Genomic DNA, 15379 nt, shown 5'->3' on the forward strand with positions numbered 1-15379 from the left:
TGGGATGGGCTAGAACAAATAGTACACACTTGTGCTTGGGAAGAGTTCATGTAATGCCCACCTATCATCAGTTGGTCAATCTTATGGGACAATGCATCTACCTTGCTAGACAGGTCCATAGAATGACTTATTTCACAAACTGTCCCTTTTCTTTGAGAACTCGGGGGTGCTTGACGAGAACATGAAGCATGGTGGAGGGAGTTTTCATTAAGATTTTCAAATAATTTCCATGCTTCATGCTCATTTTGAAGCATAAAAGTGCCCCCGCATGCAGCATCGATCATCTGACGGTTTCGTTCGGTCAATCCGTCATAAAAACATTGCACTAGTTGCCACTTAGGTATTTGATGATGAGGGCATTTACGGATTAGGTCCCTAAATCTCTCCCAAGTTTCATGAAATTCTTCTCCCTCAGTTTGGGAGAAGATTGTAATGGCACGTCTAAACTGGTTCGTTCTTCCTATGGGAAAGTATTTTTTAAGGAATTCTTGTTGCATTTGATCCCAAGAACGAATTGAGTTAGCTTCTAAAGAATTCAGCCATTGTTTGGCTCTATCTTTAAGGGAGAAGGGGAATAATCTAAGTTTCAGAGCATCATCAGTGAAATTCTGAATCTTGACAGTGGTGCAAATTTCAAGGAATTCATCTAGGTGTTTATATGGATCTTCATTGGTGAGCCCATAAAAAGATGGAAGCATTTGGATCACACTAGACTTTATTTCATATTGTACAGCTCCTACCTCAGGTAATCGAATGCAAGAAGGGGAAGTGTAAATAGTGGGAGTAAAGTATTCCCTCAGGAGTTTGGGTTGTTCTTCAGCCATCTTAAGAGGTGGGGATGATCCTAATGTTTTGATCTTAGCTCGAATGTTCCTAAGGGTTCGTTCTATTTCAGGGTCAAAAGGTAATAGGTTTTGTACTCTAGAACGACTACCGTGCATACACTAGTACTCGATCAATCAAGCATGCAAAAAGAGAAAGCATATCAATCCTAGTCTTTGTCCTAAAATCACTAGACAGCTCCTAACTGGTTTGAAGAGGGCACCTAAGCCTCCAATCCGGTCTAATGAACCGAGTTGACCAGGTAAGCTCCCAGGTAAGTGGAGGGGTCACGATGCGTTCGCAAAGGTCCCACTTAAAACTCACTTGCCTCGAACAGATGAACTGTCTCCCTTATAGGGACAAAGCTTGCCTAGACATCAACTAAGCCACAGAGCGAATTGGTGCAACTTTTGGTGATCTTCGTCCTATTGAGCTCGAATGTCCCTAGGAGCCAATGTCTAATTGATTTTAATTAAAGTGACACTATGTGAGATTGAGTTCACCTAAATTGGGCAAGAGTCCGGTGATGAAATCCGGCTCTTATCTTGTTGGGGTGATTGCCCTTACTATGTGCGGACTAATTTGTGTACGTGTATCAAACATGCATTCACACTTTTGCTGAAATTAAAATCAAACAATCACCACAAAATTTCAAGCTAATACTTAATTTAAATAAGAAAAGTTTAGAGGTTACCAAAGAAAATTTTCCCAGCAATTTAATTTTTTTATTTTTTAAAAGATGATGATTTTTTTTATTATTTTTTTTTAACTTTTTTTTTGATGAAAATCAAGATGATCGGCTGTTGCTAAAAAGGGCCGCCCAAGGATAAGGGGGATTTGTTTCTTAGGATTAGGTTCATGTTCCATATCAAGGACAATGAAATCTACTGGAAAATAGAATTTGTCTACCTTGACAAGAACATCTTCAATTATCCCACGTGGTATTTTTACAGATCGATCAGCCAATTGAAGGGATACCGAGGTTGGTTTTAACTCACCTAAACCAAGTTTCTCATAAACTAAATAAGGTAAAAGGTTGACACTTGCCCCTAGATCTAAGAGTGCTCGATCAATGAAATTATTTCCTAAGACACGGAGATCGTGGGAGCACCAGGATCTTTGAATTTTAGAGGGGTGTTGTGTTGGAGAATAGAACTCACTTGATCAGTTAGAAAGACCTTTTTAGGCACATGTGTCCTAGATTTTCGTTTTTGTGTACAAAGGTCTTTGAGAAATTTGGCATAGGAGGGAATTTGTCTAATAGCATCAAGAAGCGGATGGTTGATTTTCACTTGTTTGAAAGCCTCCATTATTTCCTCTAGTGAAGTTCTTTTTTTGCCAAAGGGAGAGGGTGAATTAAGAGCTTCAGGATATGGGGCCTTTGGGATATGAGTTTTGGCAGAAGGTGGACTAGGTGAAGAAGAAGAAGGTTTTTCATTTGACACATTTCTATCCTCTTCTTCATCTTCCTTATTGTTGTCCTCTCCAATCTTATTGTCTACTACACGTCCACTCCTTAGGGTAGTCAAAGCATTGGCTTGTTCATGATGAATTGCATTTAGTTGATTTTCTTGAGCCATGTATTGTCCCCTAGGATTACTTAGTGGTTGGCTTGGAAGCTTTCCTTCCTCTCGCTTGTTTAGTGCATTAGCTAGTTGACCCATTTGGGATTCTAGTTTGGCGATTGATTGCGTATGAGAGTGCACTAATTGTGTAATGGTTTCCAAACCTTGAAGGGCGTTCAACACTTTCTCCTCAAAGGCTGTGTTTCTTTGGGGTGGAGGAAGAATGTGTTGAAATTGAGTTGAGGGACGGTAGGGATGAAAATTTTGTTGGGTTTGAAAATTCTGAGAATTTTGAAAATTTTGGGAATAGGGTTGGGCTGTGTTCGAAGCTTGCTGCTTCCAAGAAAAGTTTGGATGATTTCGCCATCCCGGGTTATATGTATTGGAAAATGGGTCATTACCCGGTCTGGGCTGTGTTTGAGCAGCATTGATGTGTTCTTGCACGAGTTCGGAATATTGGGGTGCTGAGGGGCACTCATGAATAGGGTGGGATGGGCTAGAACAAATAGTACACACTTGTGCTTGGGAAGAGTTCATGTAATGCCCACCTATCATCAGTTGGTCAATCTTATGGGACAATGCATCTACCTTGCTAGACAGGTCCATAGAATGACTTATTTCACAAATTGTCCCTTTTCTTTGAGAACTCGGGGGTGCTTGACGAGAACATGAAGCATGGTGGAGGGAGTTTTCATTAAGATTTTCAAATAATTTCCATGCTTCATGCTCATTTTGAAGCATAAAAGTGCCCCCGCATGCAGCATCGATCATCTGACGGTTTCGTTCTGTCAATCCGTCATAAAAACATTGCACTAGTTGCCACTTAGGTATTTGATGATGAGGGCATTTACGGATTAGGTCCCTAAATCTCTCCCAAGTTTCATGAAATTCTTCTCCCTCAGTTTGGGAGAAGATTATATGGCACGTCTAAACTGGTTCGTTCTTCCTATGGGAAAGTATTTTTTAAGGAATTCTTGTTGCATTTGATCCCAAGAACGAATTGAGTTAGCTTCTAAAGAATTCAGCCATTGTTTGGCTCTATCTTTAAGGGAGAAGGGGAATAATCTAAGTTTCAGAGCATCATCAGTGAAATTCTGAATCTTGACAGTGGTGCAAATTTCAAGGAATTCATCTAGGTGTTTATATGGATCTTCATTGGTGAGCCCATAAAAAGATGGAAGCATTTGGATCACACTAGACTTTATTTCATATTGTACAGCTGCTACCTCAGGTAATCGAATGCAAGAAGGGGAAGTGTAAATAGTGGGAGTAAAGTATTCCCTCAGGAGTTTGGGTTGTTCTTCAGCCATCTTAAGAGGTGGGGATGATCCTAATGTTTTGATCTTAGCTCGAATGCTCCTAAGGGTTCGTTCTATTTCAGGGTCAAAAGGTAATAGGTTTTGTACTCTAGAACGACTACCGTGCATACACTAGTACTCGATCAATCAAGCATGCAAAAAGAGAAAAGCATATCAATCCTAGTCTTTGTCCTAAAATCACTAGACAGCTCCTAACTGGTTTGAAGAGGGCACCTAAGCCTCCAATCCAGTCTAATGAACCGAGTTGACCAGGTAAGCTCCCAGGTAAGTGAAGGGGTCACGATGCGTTCGCAAAGGTCCCACTTAAAACTCACTTGCCTCGAACAGATGAACTGTCTCCCTTATAGGGACAAAGCTTGCCTAGACATCAACTAAGCCACAGAGCGAAATTGGTGCAACTTTCGGTGATCTTCGTCCTATTGAGCTTGAATGTCCCTAGGAGCCAATGTCTAATTGATTTTAATTAAAGTGACACTATGTGAGATTGAGTTCACCTAAATTGGGCAAGAGTCCGGTGATGAAATCCGGCTCTTATCTTGTTGGGGTGATTGCCCTTACTATGTGCGGACTAATTTGTGTATGTGTATCAAACATACATTCACACTTTTGCTGAAATTAAAATCAAACAATCACCACAAAATTTCAAGCTAATACTTAATTTAAATAAGAAAGGTTTAGAGGTTACCAAAGGAAATTTTCCCAGCAATTTAATTTTTTTATTTTTTAAAAGATGATGATTTTTTTATTATTTTTTTTAACTTTTTTTTTTTGATGAAAATCAAGATGATCGGCTGTTGCTAAAAAGGGCCGCCCAAGGATAAGGGGGATTTGTTTCTTAGGATTAGGTTCATGTTCCATATCAAGGACAATGAAATCTACTGGAAAATAGAATTTGTCTACCTTGACAAGAACATCTTCAATTATCCCACGTGGTATTTTTACAGATCGATCAGCCAATTGAAGGGATACCGAGGTTGGTTTTAACTCACCTAAACCAAGTTTCTCATAAACTAAATAAGGTAAAAGGTTGACACTTGCCCCTAGATCTAAGAGTGCTCGATCAATGAAATTATTTCCTAAGACACAGGAGATCGTGGGAGCACCAGGATCTTTGAATTTTAGAGGGGTGTTGTGTTGGAGAATAGAACTCACTTGATCAGTTAGAAAGACCTTTTTAGGCACATGTGTCCTAGATTTTCGTTTTTGTGTACAAAGGTCTTTGAGGAATTTGGCATAGGAGGGAATTTGTCTAATAGCATCAAGAAGCGGAAGGTTGATTTTCACTTGTTTGAAAACCTCCATTATTTCCTCTAGTGAAGTTCTTTTTTTGCCAAAGGGAGAGGGTGAATTAAGAGCTTCAGGATATGGGGCCTTTGGGATATGAGTTTTGGCAGAAGGTGGACTAGGTGAAGAAGAAGAAGGTTTTTCATTTGACACATTTCTATCCTCTTCTTCATCTTCCTTATTGTTGTCCTCCCCAATCTTATTGTCTACTACACGTCCACTCCTTAGGGTAGTCAAAGCATTGGCTTGTTCATGATGAATTACATTTAGTTGATTTTCTTGAGCCATGTATTGTCCCCTAGGATTACTTAGTGGTTGGCTTGGAAGCTTTCCTTCCTCTCGCTTGTTTAGTGCATTAGCTAGTTGACCCATTTGGGATTCTAGTTTGGCGATTGATTGCGTATGAGAGTGCACTAATTGTGTAATGGTTTCCAAACCTTGAAGGGCGTTCCACACTTTCTCCTCAAAGGCTGTGTTTTTTTGGGGTGGAGGAAGAATGTGTTGAAATTGAGTTGAGGGACGGTAGGGATGAATATTTTGTTGGGTTTGAAAATTCTGAGAATTTTGAAAATTTTGGGAATAGGGTTGGGCTGTGTTCGAAGCTTGCTGCTTCCAAGAAAAGTTTGGATGATTTCGCCATCCCGGGTTATATGTATTGGAAAATGGGTCATTACCCGGTCTGGGCTGTGTTTGAGCAGCATTGATGTGTTCTTGCACGAGTTCGGGATATTGGGGTGCTGAGGGGCACTCATGAATAGGGTGGGATGGGCTAGAACAAATAGTACACACTTGTGCTTGGGAAGAGTTCATGTAATGCCCACCTATCATCAGTTGGTCAATCTTATGGGACAATGCATCTACCTTGCTAGACAGGTCCATAGAATGACTTATTTCACAAATTGTCCCTTTTCTTTGAGAACTCGGGGGTGCTTGACGAGAACATGAAGCATGGTGGAGGGAGTTTTCATTAAGATTTTCAAATAATTTCCATGCTTCATGCTCATTTTGAAGCATAAAAGTGCCCCCGCATGCAGCATCGATCATCTGACGGTTTCGTTCTGTCAATCCGTCATAAAAACATTGCACTAGTTGCCACTTAGGTATTTGATGATGAGGGCATTTACGGATTAGGTCCCTAAATCTCTCCCAAGTTTCATGAAATTCTTCTCCCTCAGTTTGGGAGAAGATTGTAATGGCACGTCTAAACTGGTTCGTTCTTCCTATGGGAAAGTATTTTTTAAGGAATTCTTGTTGCATTTGATCCCAAGAACGAATTGAGTTAGCTTCTAAAGAATTCAGCCATTGTTTGGCTCTATCTTTAAGGGAGAAGGGGAATAATCTAAGTTTCAGAGCATCATCAGTGAAATTCTGAATCTTGACAGTGGTGCAAATTTCAAGGAATTCATCTAGGTGTTTATATGGATCTTCATTGGTGAGCCCATAAAAAGATGGAAGCATTTGGATCACACTAGACTTTATTTCATATTGTACAGCTGCTACCTCAGGTAATCGAATGCAAGAAGGGGAAGTGTAAATAGTGGGAGTAAAGTATTCCCTCAGGAGTTTGGGTTGTTCTTCAGCCATCTTAAGAGGTGGGGATGATCCTAATGTTTTGATCTTAGCTCGAATGTTCCTAAGGGTTCGTTCTATTTCAGGGTCAAAAGGTAATAGGTTTTGTACTCTAGAACGACTACCGTGCATACACTAGTACTCGATCAATCAAGCATGCAAAAAGAGAAAAGCATATCAATCCTAGTCTTTGTCCTAAAATCACTAGACAGCTCCTAACTGGTTTGAAGAGGGCACCTAAGCCTCCAATCCGGTCTAATGAACCGAGTTGACCAGGTAAGCTCCCAGGTAAGTGGAGGGGTCACGATGCGTTCGCAAAGGTCCCACTTAAAACTCACTTGCCTCGAACAGATGAACTGTCTCCCTTATAGGGACAAAGCTTGCCTAGACATCAACTAAGCCACAGAGCGAAATTGGTGCAACTTTCGGTGATCTTCGTCCTATTGAGCTCGAATGTCCCTAGGAGCCAATGTCTAATTGATTTTAATTAAAGTGACACTATGTGAGATTGAGTTCACCTAAATTGGGCAAGAGTCCGGTGATGAAATCCGGCTCTTATCTTGTTGGGGTGATTGCCCTTACTATGTGCGGATTAATTTGTGTATGTGTATCAAACATGCATTCACACTTTTGCTGAAATTAAAATCAAACAATCACCACAAAATTTCAAGCTAATACTTAATTTAAATAAGAAAGGTATAGAGGTTACCAAAGAAAAATTTTCCCAGCAATTTAATTTTTTTATTTTTTAAAAGATGATGATTTTTTTATTATTTTTTTTTAACTTTTTTTTTTGATGAAAATCAAGATGATCAGCTGTTGCTAAAAAGGGCCGCCCAAGGATAACGGAGATTTGTTTCTTAGGATTAGGTTCATGTTCCATATCAAGGACAATGAAATCTACTGGAAAATAGAATTTGTCTACCTTGACAAGAACATCTTCAATTATCCCACGTGGTATTTTTACAGATCGATCAGCCAATTGAAGGGATACCGAGGTTGGTTTTAACTCACCTAAACCAAGTTTCTCATAAACTGAATAAGGTAAAAGGTTGACACTTGCCCCTAGATCTAAGAGTGCTCGATCAATGAAATTATTTCCTAAGACACAGGAGATCGTGGGAGCACCAGGATCTTTGAATTTTAGAGGGGTGTTGTGTTGGAGAATAGAACTCACTTGATCAGTTAGAAAGACCTTTTTAGGCATATGTGTCCTAGATTTTCGTTTTTGTGTACAAAGGTCTTTGAGGAATTTGGCATAGGAGGGAATTTGTCTAATAGCATCAAGAAGCGGAAGGTTGATTTTCACTTGTTTGAAAACCTCCATTATTTCCTCTAGTGAAGTTCTTTTTTTGCCAAAGGGAGAGGGTGAATTAAGAGCTTCAGGATATGGGGCCTTTGGGATATGAGTTTTGGCAGAAGGTGGACTAGGTGAAGAAGAAGAAGGTTTTTCATTTGACACATTTCTATCCTCTTCTTCATCTTCCTTATTGTTGTCCTCCCCAATCTTATTGTCTACTACATGTCCACTCCTTAGGGTAGTCAAAGCATTGGCTTGTTCATGATGAATTGCATTTAGTTGATTTTCTTGAGCCATGTATTGTCCCCTAGGATTACTTAGTGGTTGGCTTGGAAGCTTTCCTTCCTCTCGCTTGTTTAGTGCATTAGCTAGTTGACCCATTTGGGATTCTAGTTTGGCGATTGATTGCGTATGAGAGTGCACTAATTGTGTAATGGTTTCCAAACCTTGAAGGGCGTTCAACACTTTCTCCTCAAAGGCTGTGTTTCTTTGGGGTGGAGGAAGAATGTGTTGAAATTGAGTTGAGGGACGGTAGGGATGAATATTTTGTTGGGTTTGAAAATTCTGAGAATTTTGAAAATTTTGGGAATAGGGTTGGGCTGTGTTCGAGCTTGCTGCTTCCATGAAAAGTTTGGATGATTTCGCCATCCCGGGTTATATGTATTGGAAAATGGGTCATTACCCGGTCTGGGCTGTGTTTGAGCAGCATTGATGTGTTCTTGCACGAGTTCGGGATATTGGGGTGCTGAGGGGCACTCATGAATAGGGTGGGATGGGCTAGAACAAATAGTACACACTTGTGCTTGGGAAGAGTTCATGTAATGCCCACCTATCATCAGTTGGTCAATCTTATGGGACAATGCATCTACCTTGCTAGACAGGTCCATAGAATGACTTATTTCACAAATTGTCCCTTTTCTTTGAGAACTCGGGGGTGCTTGACGAGAACATGAAGCATGGTGGAGGAAGTTTTCATTAAGATTTTCAAATAATTTCCATGCTTCATGCTCATTTTGAAGCATAAAAGTGCCCCCGCATGCAGCATCGATCATCTGACGGTTTCGTTCTGTCAATCCGTCATAAAAACATTGCACTAGTTGCCACTTAGGTATTTGATGATGAGGGCATTTACGGATTAGGTCCCTAAATCTCTCCCAAGTTTCATGAAATTCTTCTCCCTCAGTTTGGGAGAAGATTGTAATGGCACGTCTAAACTGGTTCGTTCTTCCTATGGGAAAGTATTTTTTAAGGAATTCTTGTTGCATTTGATCCCAAGAACGAATTGAGTTAGCTTCTAAAGAATTCAGCCATTGTTTGGCTCTATCTTTAAGAGAGAAGGGGAATAATCTAAGTTTCAGAGCATCATCAGTGAAATTCTGAATCTTGACAGTGGTGCAAATTTCGAGGAATTCATCTAGGTATTTATATGGATCTTCATTGGTGAGCCCATAAAAAGATGGAAGCATTTGGATCACACTAGACTTTATTTCATATTGTACAGCTGCTACCTCAGGTAATCAAATGCAAGAAGGAGAAGTGTAAATAGTGGGAGTAAAGTATTCCCTCAGGAGTTTGGGTTGTTCTTCAGCCATCTTAAGAGGTGGGGATGATCCTAATGTTTTGATCTTAGCTCGAATGTTCCTAAGGGTTCGTTCTATTTCAGGGTCAAAAGGTAATAGGTTTTGTACTCTAGAATGACTACCGTGCATACACTAGTACTCGATCAATCAAGCATGCAAAAAGAGAAAAGCATATCAATCCTAGTCTTTGTCCTAAAATCACTAGACAGCTCCTAACTGGTTTGAAGAGGGCACCTAAGCCTCCAATCCGGTCTAATGAACCGAGTTGACCAGGTAAGCTCCCAGGTAAGTGGAGGGGTCACGATGCGTTCGCAAAGGTCCCACTTAAAACTCACTTGCCTCGAACAGATGAACTGTCTCCCTTATAGGGACAAAGCTTGCCTAGACATCAACTAAGCCACAGAGCGAAATTGGTGCAACTTTCGGTGATCTACGTCCTATTGAGCTCGAATGTCCCTAGGAGCCAATGTCTAATTGATTTTAATTAAAGTGACACTATGTGAGATTGAGTTCACCTAAATTGGGCAAGAGTCCGGTGATGAAATCCGGCTCTTATCTTGTTGGGGTGATTGCCCTTACTATGTGCGGATTAATTTGTGTATGTGTATCAAACATGCATTCACACTTTTGCTGAAATTAAAATCAAACAATCACCACAAAATTTCAAGCTAATACTTAATTTAAATAAGAAAGGTTTAGAGGTTACCAAAGGAAATTTTCCCAGCAATTTAATTTTTTTATTTTTTAAAAGATGATGATTTTTTTTATTATTTTTTTTAACTTTTTTTTTTGATGAAAATCATGATGATCGGCTGTTGCTAAAAAGGGCCGCCCAAGGATAAGGGGGATTTGTTTCTTAGGATTAGGTTCATGTTCCATATCAAGGACAATGAAATCTACTGGAAAATAGAATTTGTCTACCTTGACAAGAACATCTTCAATTATCCCACGTGGTATTTTTACAGATCGATCAGCCAATTGAAGGGATACCGAGGTTAGTTTTAACTCACCTAAACCAAGTTTCTCATAAACTGAATAAGGTAAAAGGTTGACACTTGCCCCTAGATCTAAGAGTGCTCGATCAATGAAATTATTTCCTAAGACACAGGAGATCGTGGGAGCACCAGGATCTTTGAATTTTAGAGGGGTGTTGTGTTGGAGAATAGAACTCACTTGATCAGTTAGAAAGACCTTTTTAGGCACATGTGTCCTAGATTTTCGTTTTTCTGTACAAAGGTCTTTGAGGAATTTGGCATAGGAGGGAATTTGTCTAATAGCATCAAGAAGCGGAAGGTTGATTTTCACTTGTTTGAAAACCTCCATTATTTCCTCTAGTGAAGTTCTTTTTTTGCCAAAGGGAGAGGGTGAATTAAGAGCTTCAGGATATGGGGCCTTTGGGATATGAGTTTTGGCAGAAGGTGGACTAGGTGAAGAAGAAGAAGGTTTTTCATTTGACACATTTCTATCCTCTTCTTCATCTTCCTTATTGTTGTCCTCCCCAATCTTATTGTCTACTACACGTCCACTCCTTAGGGTAGTCAAAGCATTGGCTTGTTCATGATGAATTGCATTTAGTTGATTTTCTTGAGCCATGTATTGTCCCCTAGGATTACTTAGTGGTTGGCTTGGAAGCTTTCCTTCCTCTCGCTTGTTTAGTGCATTAGCTAGTTGACCCATTTGGGATTCTAGTTTGGCGATTGATTGCGTATGAGAGTGCACTAATTGTGTAATGGTTTCCAAACCTTGAAGGGCGTTCAACACTTTCTCCACAAAGGCTGTGTTTCTTTGGGGTGGAGGAAGAATGTGTTGAAATTGAGTTGAGGGATGGTAGGGATGAATATTTTGTTGGGTTTGAAAATTCTGAGAATTTTGAAAATTTTGGGAATAGGGTTGGGCTGTGTTCGAAGCTTGCTGCTTCCAAGAAAAGTTTGGATGATTTCGCCATCCCGGGTTATATGTATTGGAAAATGGGTCATTACCCGGTCTGGGCTGTGTTTGAGCAGCATTGATGTGTTCTTGCACGAGTTCGGGATATTGGGGTGCTGAGGGGCACTCATGAATAGGGTGGGATGGGCTAGAACAAATAGTACACACTTGTGCTTGGGAAGAGTTCATGTAATGCCCACCTATCATCAGTTGGTCAATCTTATGGGACAATGCATCTACCTTGCTAGACAGGTCCATAGAATGACTTATTTCACAAATTGTCCCTTTTCTTTGAGAACTCGGGGGTGCTTGACGAGAACATGAAGCATGGTGGAGGGAGTTTTCATTAAGATTTTCAAATAATTTCCATGCTTCATGCTCATTTTGAAGCATAAAAGTGCCCCCGCATGCAGCCTCGATCATCTGACGGTTTCGTTCTGTCAATCCGTCATAAAAACATTGCACTAGTTGCCACTTAGGTATTTGATGATGAGGGCATTTACGGATTAGGTCCCTAAATCTCTCCCAAGTTTCATGAAATTCTTCTCCCTCAGTTTGGGAGAAGATTGTAATGGCACGTTTAAACTGGTTCGTTCTTCCTATGGGAAAGTATTTTTTAAGGAATTCTTGTTGCATTTGATCCCAAGAACGAATTGAGTTAGCTTCTAAAGAATTCAGCCATTGTTTGGCTCTATCTTTAAGGGAGAAGGGGAATAATCTAAGTTTCAGAGCATCATCAGTGAAATTCTGAATCTTGACAGTGGTGCAAATTTCAAGGAATTCATCAAGGTGTTTATATGGATCTTCATTGGTGAGCCCATAAAAAGATGGAAGCATTTGGATCACACTAGACTTTATTTCATATTGTACAGCTGCTACCTCAGGTAATCGAATGCAAGAAGGGGAAGTGTAAATAGTGGGAGTAAAGTATTCCCTCAGGAGTTTGGGTTGTTCTTCAGCCATCTTAAGAGGTGGGGATGATCCTAATGTTTTGATCTTAGCTCGAATGTTTCTAAGGGTTCGTTCTATTTCGGGGTCAAAAGGTAATAGGTTTTGTACTCTAGAACGACTACCGTGCATACACTAGTACTCGATCAATCAAGCATGCAAAAAGAGAAAAGCATATCAATCCTAGTCTTTGTCCTAAAATCACTAGACAGCTCCTAACTGGTTTGAAGAGGGCACCTAAGCCTCCAATCCGGTCTAATGAACCGAGTTGACCAGGTAAGCTCGCAGGTAAGTGGAGGGGTCACGATGCGTTCGCAAAGGTCCCACTTAAAACTCACTTGCCTCGAACAGATGAACTGTCTCCCTTATAGGGACAAAGCTTGCCTAGACATCAACTAAGCCACAGAGCGAAATTGGTGCAACTTTCGGTGATCTTCGTCCTATTGAGCTCGAATGTCCCTAGGAGCCAATGTCTAATTGATTTTAATTAAAGTGACACTATGTGAGATTGAGTTCACCTAAATTGGGCAAGAGTCCGATGATGAAATCCGGCTCTTATCTTGTTGGGGTGATTGCCCTTACTATGTGCGGATTAATTTGTGTATGTGTATCAAACATGCATTCACACTTTTGCTGAAATTAAAATCAAACAATCACCACAAAATTTCAAGCTAATACTTAATTTAAATAAGAAAGGTTTAGAGGTTACCAAAGGAAATTTTCCCAGCAATTTAATTTTTTTATTTTTTAAAAGATGATGATTTTTTTATTATTTTTTTTTAACTTTTTTTTTGATGAAAATCAAGATGATCGGCTGTTGCTAAAAAGGGCCGCCCAAGGATGACGGAGATTTGTTTCTTAGGATTAGGTTCATGTTCCATATCAAGGACAATGAAATCTACTGGAAAATAGAATTTGTCTACCTTGACAAGAACATCTTCAATTATCCCACGTGGTATTTTTACAGATCGATCAGCCAATTGAAGGGATACCGAGGTTGGTTTTAACTCACCTAAACCAAGTTTCTCATAAACTGAATAAGGTAAAAGGTTGACACTTGCCCCTAGATCTAAGAGTGCTCGATCAATGAAATTATTTCCTAAGACACAGGAGATCGTGGGAGCACCAGGATCTTTGAATTTTAGAGGGGTGTTGTGTTGGAGAATAGAACTCACTTGATCAGTTAGAAAGACCTTTTTAGGCACATGTGTCCTAGATTTTCGTTTTTGTGTACAAAGGTCTTTGAGGAATTTGGCATAGGAGGGAATTTGTCTAATAGCATCAAGAAGCGGAAGGTTGATTTTCACTTGTTTGAAAACCTCCATTATTTCCTCTAGTGAAGTTCTTTTTTTGCCAAAGGGAGAGGGTGAATTAAGAGCTTCAGGATATGGGGCCTTTGGGATATGAGTTTTGGCAGAAGGTGGACTAGGTGAAGAAGAAGAAGGTTTTTCATTTGACACATTTCTATCCTCTTCTTCATCTTCCTTATTGTTGTCCTCCCCAATCTTATTGTCTACTACACGTCCACTCCTTAGGGTAGTCAAAGCATTGGCTTGTTCATGATGAATTGCATTTAGTTGATTTTCTTGAGCCATGTATTGTCCCCTAGGATTACTTAGTGGTTGGCTTGGAAGCTTTCCTTCCTCTCGCTTGTTTAGTGCATTAGCTAGTTGACCCATTTGGGATTCTAGTTTGGCGATTGATTGCGTATGAGAGTGCACTAATTGTGTAATGGTTTCCAAACCTTGAAGGGCGTTCAACACTTTCTCCTCAAAGGCTGTGTTTCTTTGGGGTGGAGGAAGAATGTGTTGAAATTGAGTTGAGGGACGGTAGGGATGAATATTTTGTTGGGTTTGAAAATTCTGAGAATTTTGAAAATTTTGGGAATAGGGTTGGGCTGTGTTCGAAGCTTGCTGCTTCCAAGAAAAGTTTGGATGATTTCGCCATCCCGGGTTATATGTATTGGAAAATGGGTCATTACCCGGTCTGGGCTGTGTTTGAGCAGCATTGATGTGTTCTTGCACGAGTTCGGGATATTGGGGTGCTGAGGGGCACTCATGAATAGGGTGGGATGGGCTAGAACAAATAGTACACACTTGTGCTTGGGAAGAGTTCATGTAATGCCCACCTATCATCAGTTGGTCAATCTTATGGGATAATGCATCTACCTTGCTAGACAGGTCCATAGAATGACTTATTTCACAAATTGTCCCTTTTCTTTGAGAACTCGGGGGTGCTTGACGAGAACATGAAGCATGGTGGAGGGAGTTTTCATTAAGATTTTCAAATAATTTCCATGCTTCATGCTCATTTTGAAGCATAAAAGTGCCCCCGCATGCAGCATCGATCATCTGACGGTTTCGTTCTGTCAATCCGTCATAAAAACATTGCACTAGTTGCCACTTAGGTATTTGATGATGAGGGCATTTACGGATTAGGTCCCTAAATCTCTCCCAAGTTTCATGAAATTCTTCTCCCTCAGTTTGGGAGAAGATTGTAATGGCACGTCTAAACTGGTTCGTTCTTCCTATGGAAAAGTATTTTTTAAGAAATTCTTGTTGCATTTGATCCCAAGAACGAATTGAGTTAGCTTCTAAAGAATTCAGCCATTGTTTGGCTCTATCTTTAAGGGAGAAGGGGAATAATCTAAGTTTCAGAGCATCATCAGTGAAATTCTGAATCTTGACAGTGGTGCAAATTTCAAGGAATTCATCTAGGTGTTTATATGGATCTTCATTGGTGAGCCCATAAAAAGATGGAAGCATTTGGATCACACTAGACTTTATTTCATATTGTACAGCTGCTACCTCAGGTAATCGAATGCAAGAAGGGGAAGTGTAAATAGTGGGAGTAAAGTATTCCCTCAGGAGTTTGAGTTGTTCTTCAGCCATCTTAAGAGGTGGGGATGATCCTAATGTTTTGATCTTAGCTCGAATGTTCCTAAGGGTTCGTTCTATTTCAGGGTCAAAAGGTAATAGGTTTTGTACTCTAGAACGACTACCGTGCATACACTAGTACTCGATCAATCAAGCATGCAAAAAGAGAAAAGCATATCAATCCTAGTCT

At 40.1% G+C, this 15379-nt stretch overlaps 5 non-coding genes across 5 annotated transcripts; all 5 read left to right on the plus strand.

Moving 5' to 3' along the window:
* Positions 1-342: 342 nt before the first annotated feature.
* Positions 343-448, plus strand: LOC120107172. Its single transcript, XR_005509092.1, has one exon. It is a non-coding gene; the product is annotated as a small nucleolar RNA R71 (small nucleolar RNA).
* Positions 449-6092: 5644 nt separating this feature from the next.
* LOC120107173 lies at positions 6093-6198 on the plus strand. The gene has a single exon (XR_005509093.1). It is a non-coding gene; the product is annotated as a small nucleolar RNA R71 (small nucleolar RNA).
* A 2771-nt stretch (positions 6199-8969) lies between these two features.
* Positions 8970-9075, plus strand: LOC120107174. Its single transcript, XR_005509094.1, has one exon. It is a non-coding gene; the product is annotated as a small nucleolar RNA R71 (small nucleolar RNA).
* A 2771-nt stretch (positions 9076-11846) lies between these two features.
* Positions 11847-11952, plus strand: LOC120107176. The gene has a single exon (XR_005509096.1). It is a non-coding gene; the product is annotated as a small nucleolar RNA R71 (small nucleolar RNA).
* A 2770-nt stretch (positions 11953-14722) lies between these two features.
* On the plus strand, positions 14723-14828 carry LOC120107175. Its single transcript, XR_005509095.1, has one exon. It is a non-coding gene; the product is annotated as a small nucleolar RNA R71 (small nucleolar RNA).
* The last annotated feature ends 551 nt before the right edge of the window (positions 14829-15379 follow it).

Source organism: Phoenix dactylifera, unplaced genomic scaffold, assembly GCF_009389715.1.
Source record: "Phoenix dactylifera cultivar Barhee BC4 unplaced genomic scaffold, palm_55x_up_171113_PBpolish2nd_filt_p 000783F, whole genome shotgun sequence".
Taxonomy (NCBI): domain Eukaryota; kingdom Viridiplantae; phylum Streptophyta; class Magnoliopsida; order Arecales; family Arecaceae; genus Phoenix; species Phoenix dactylifera.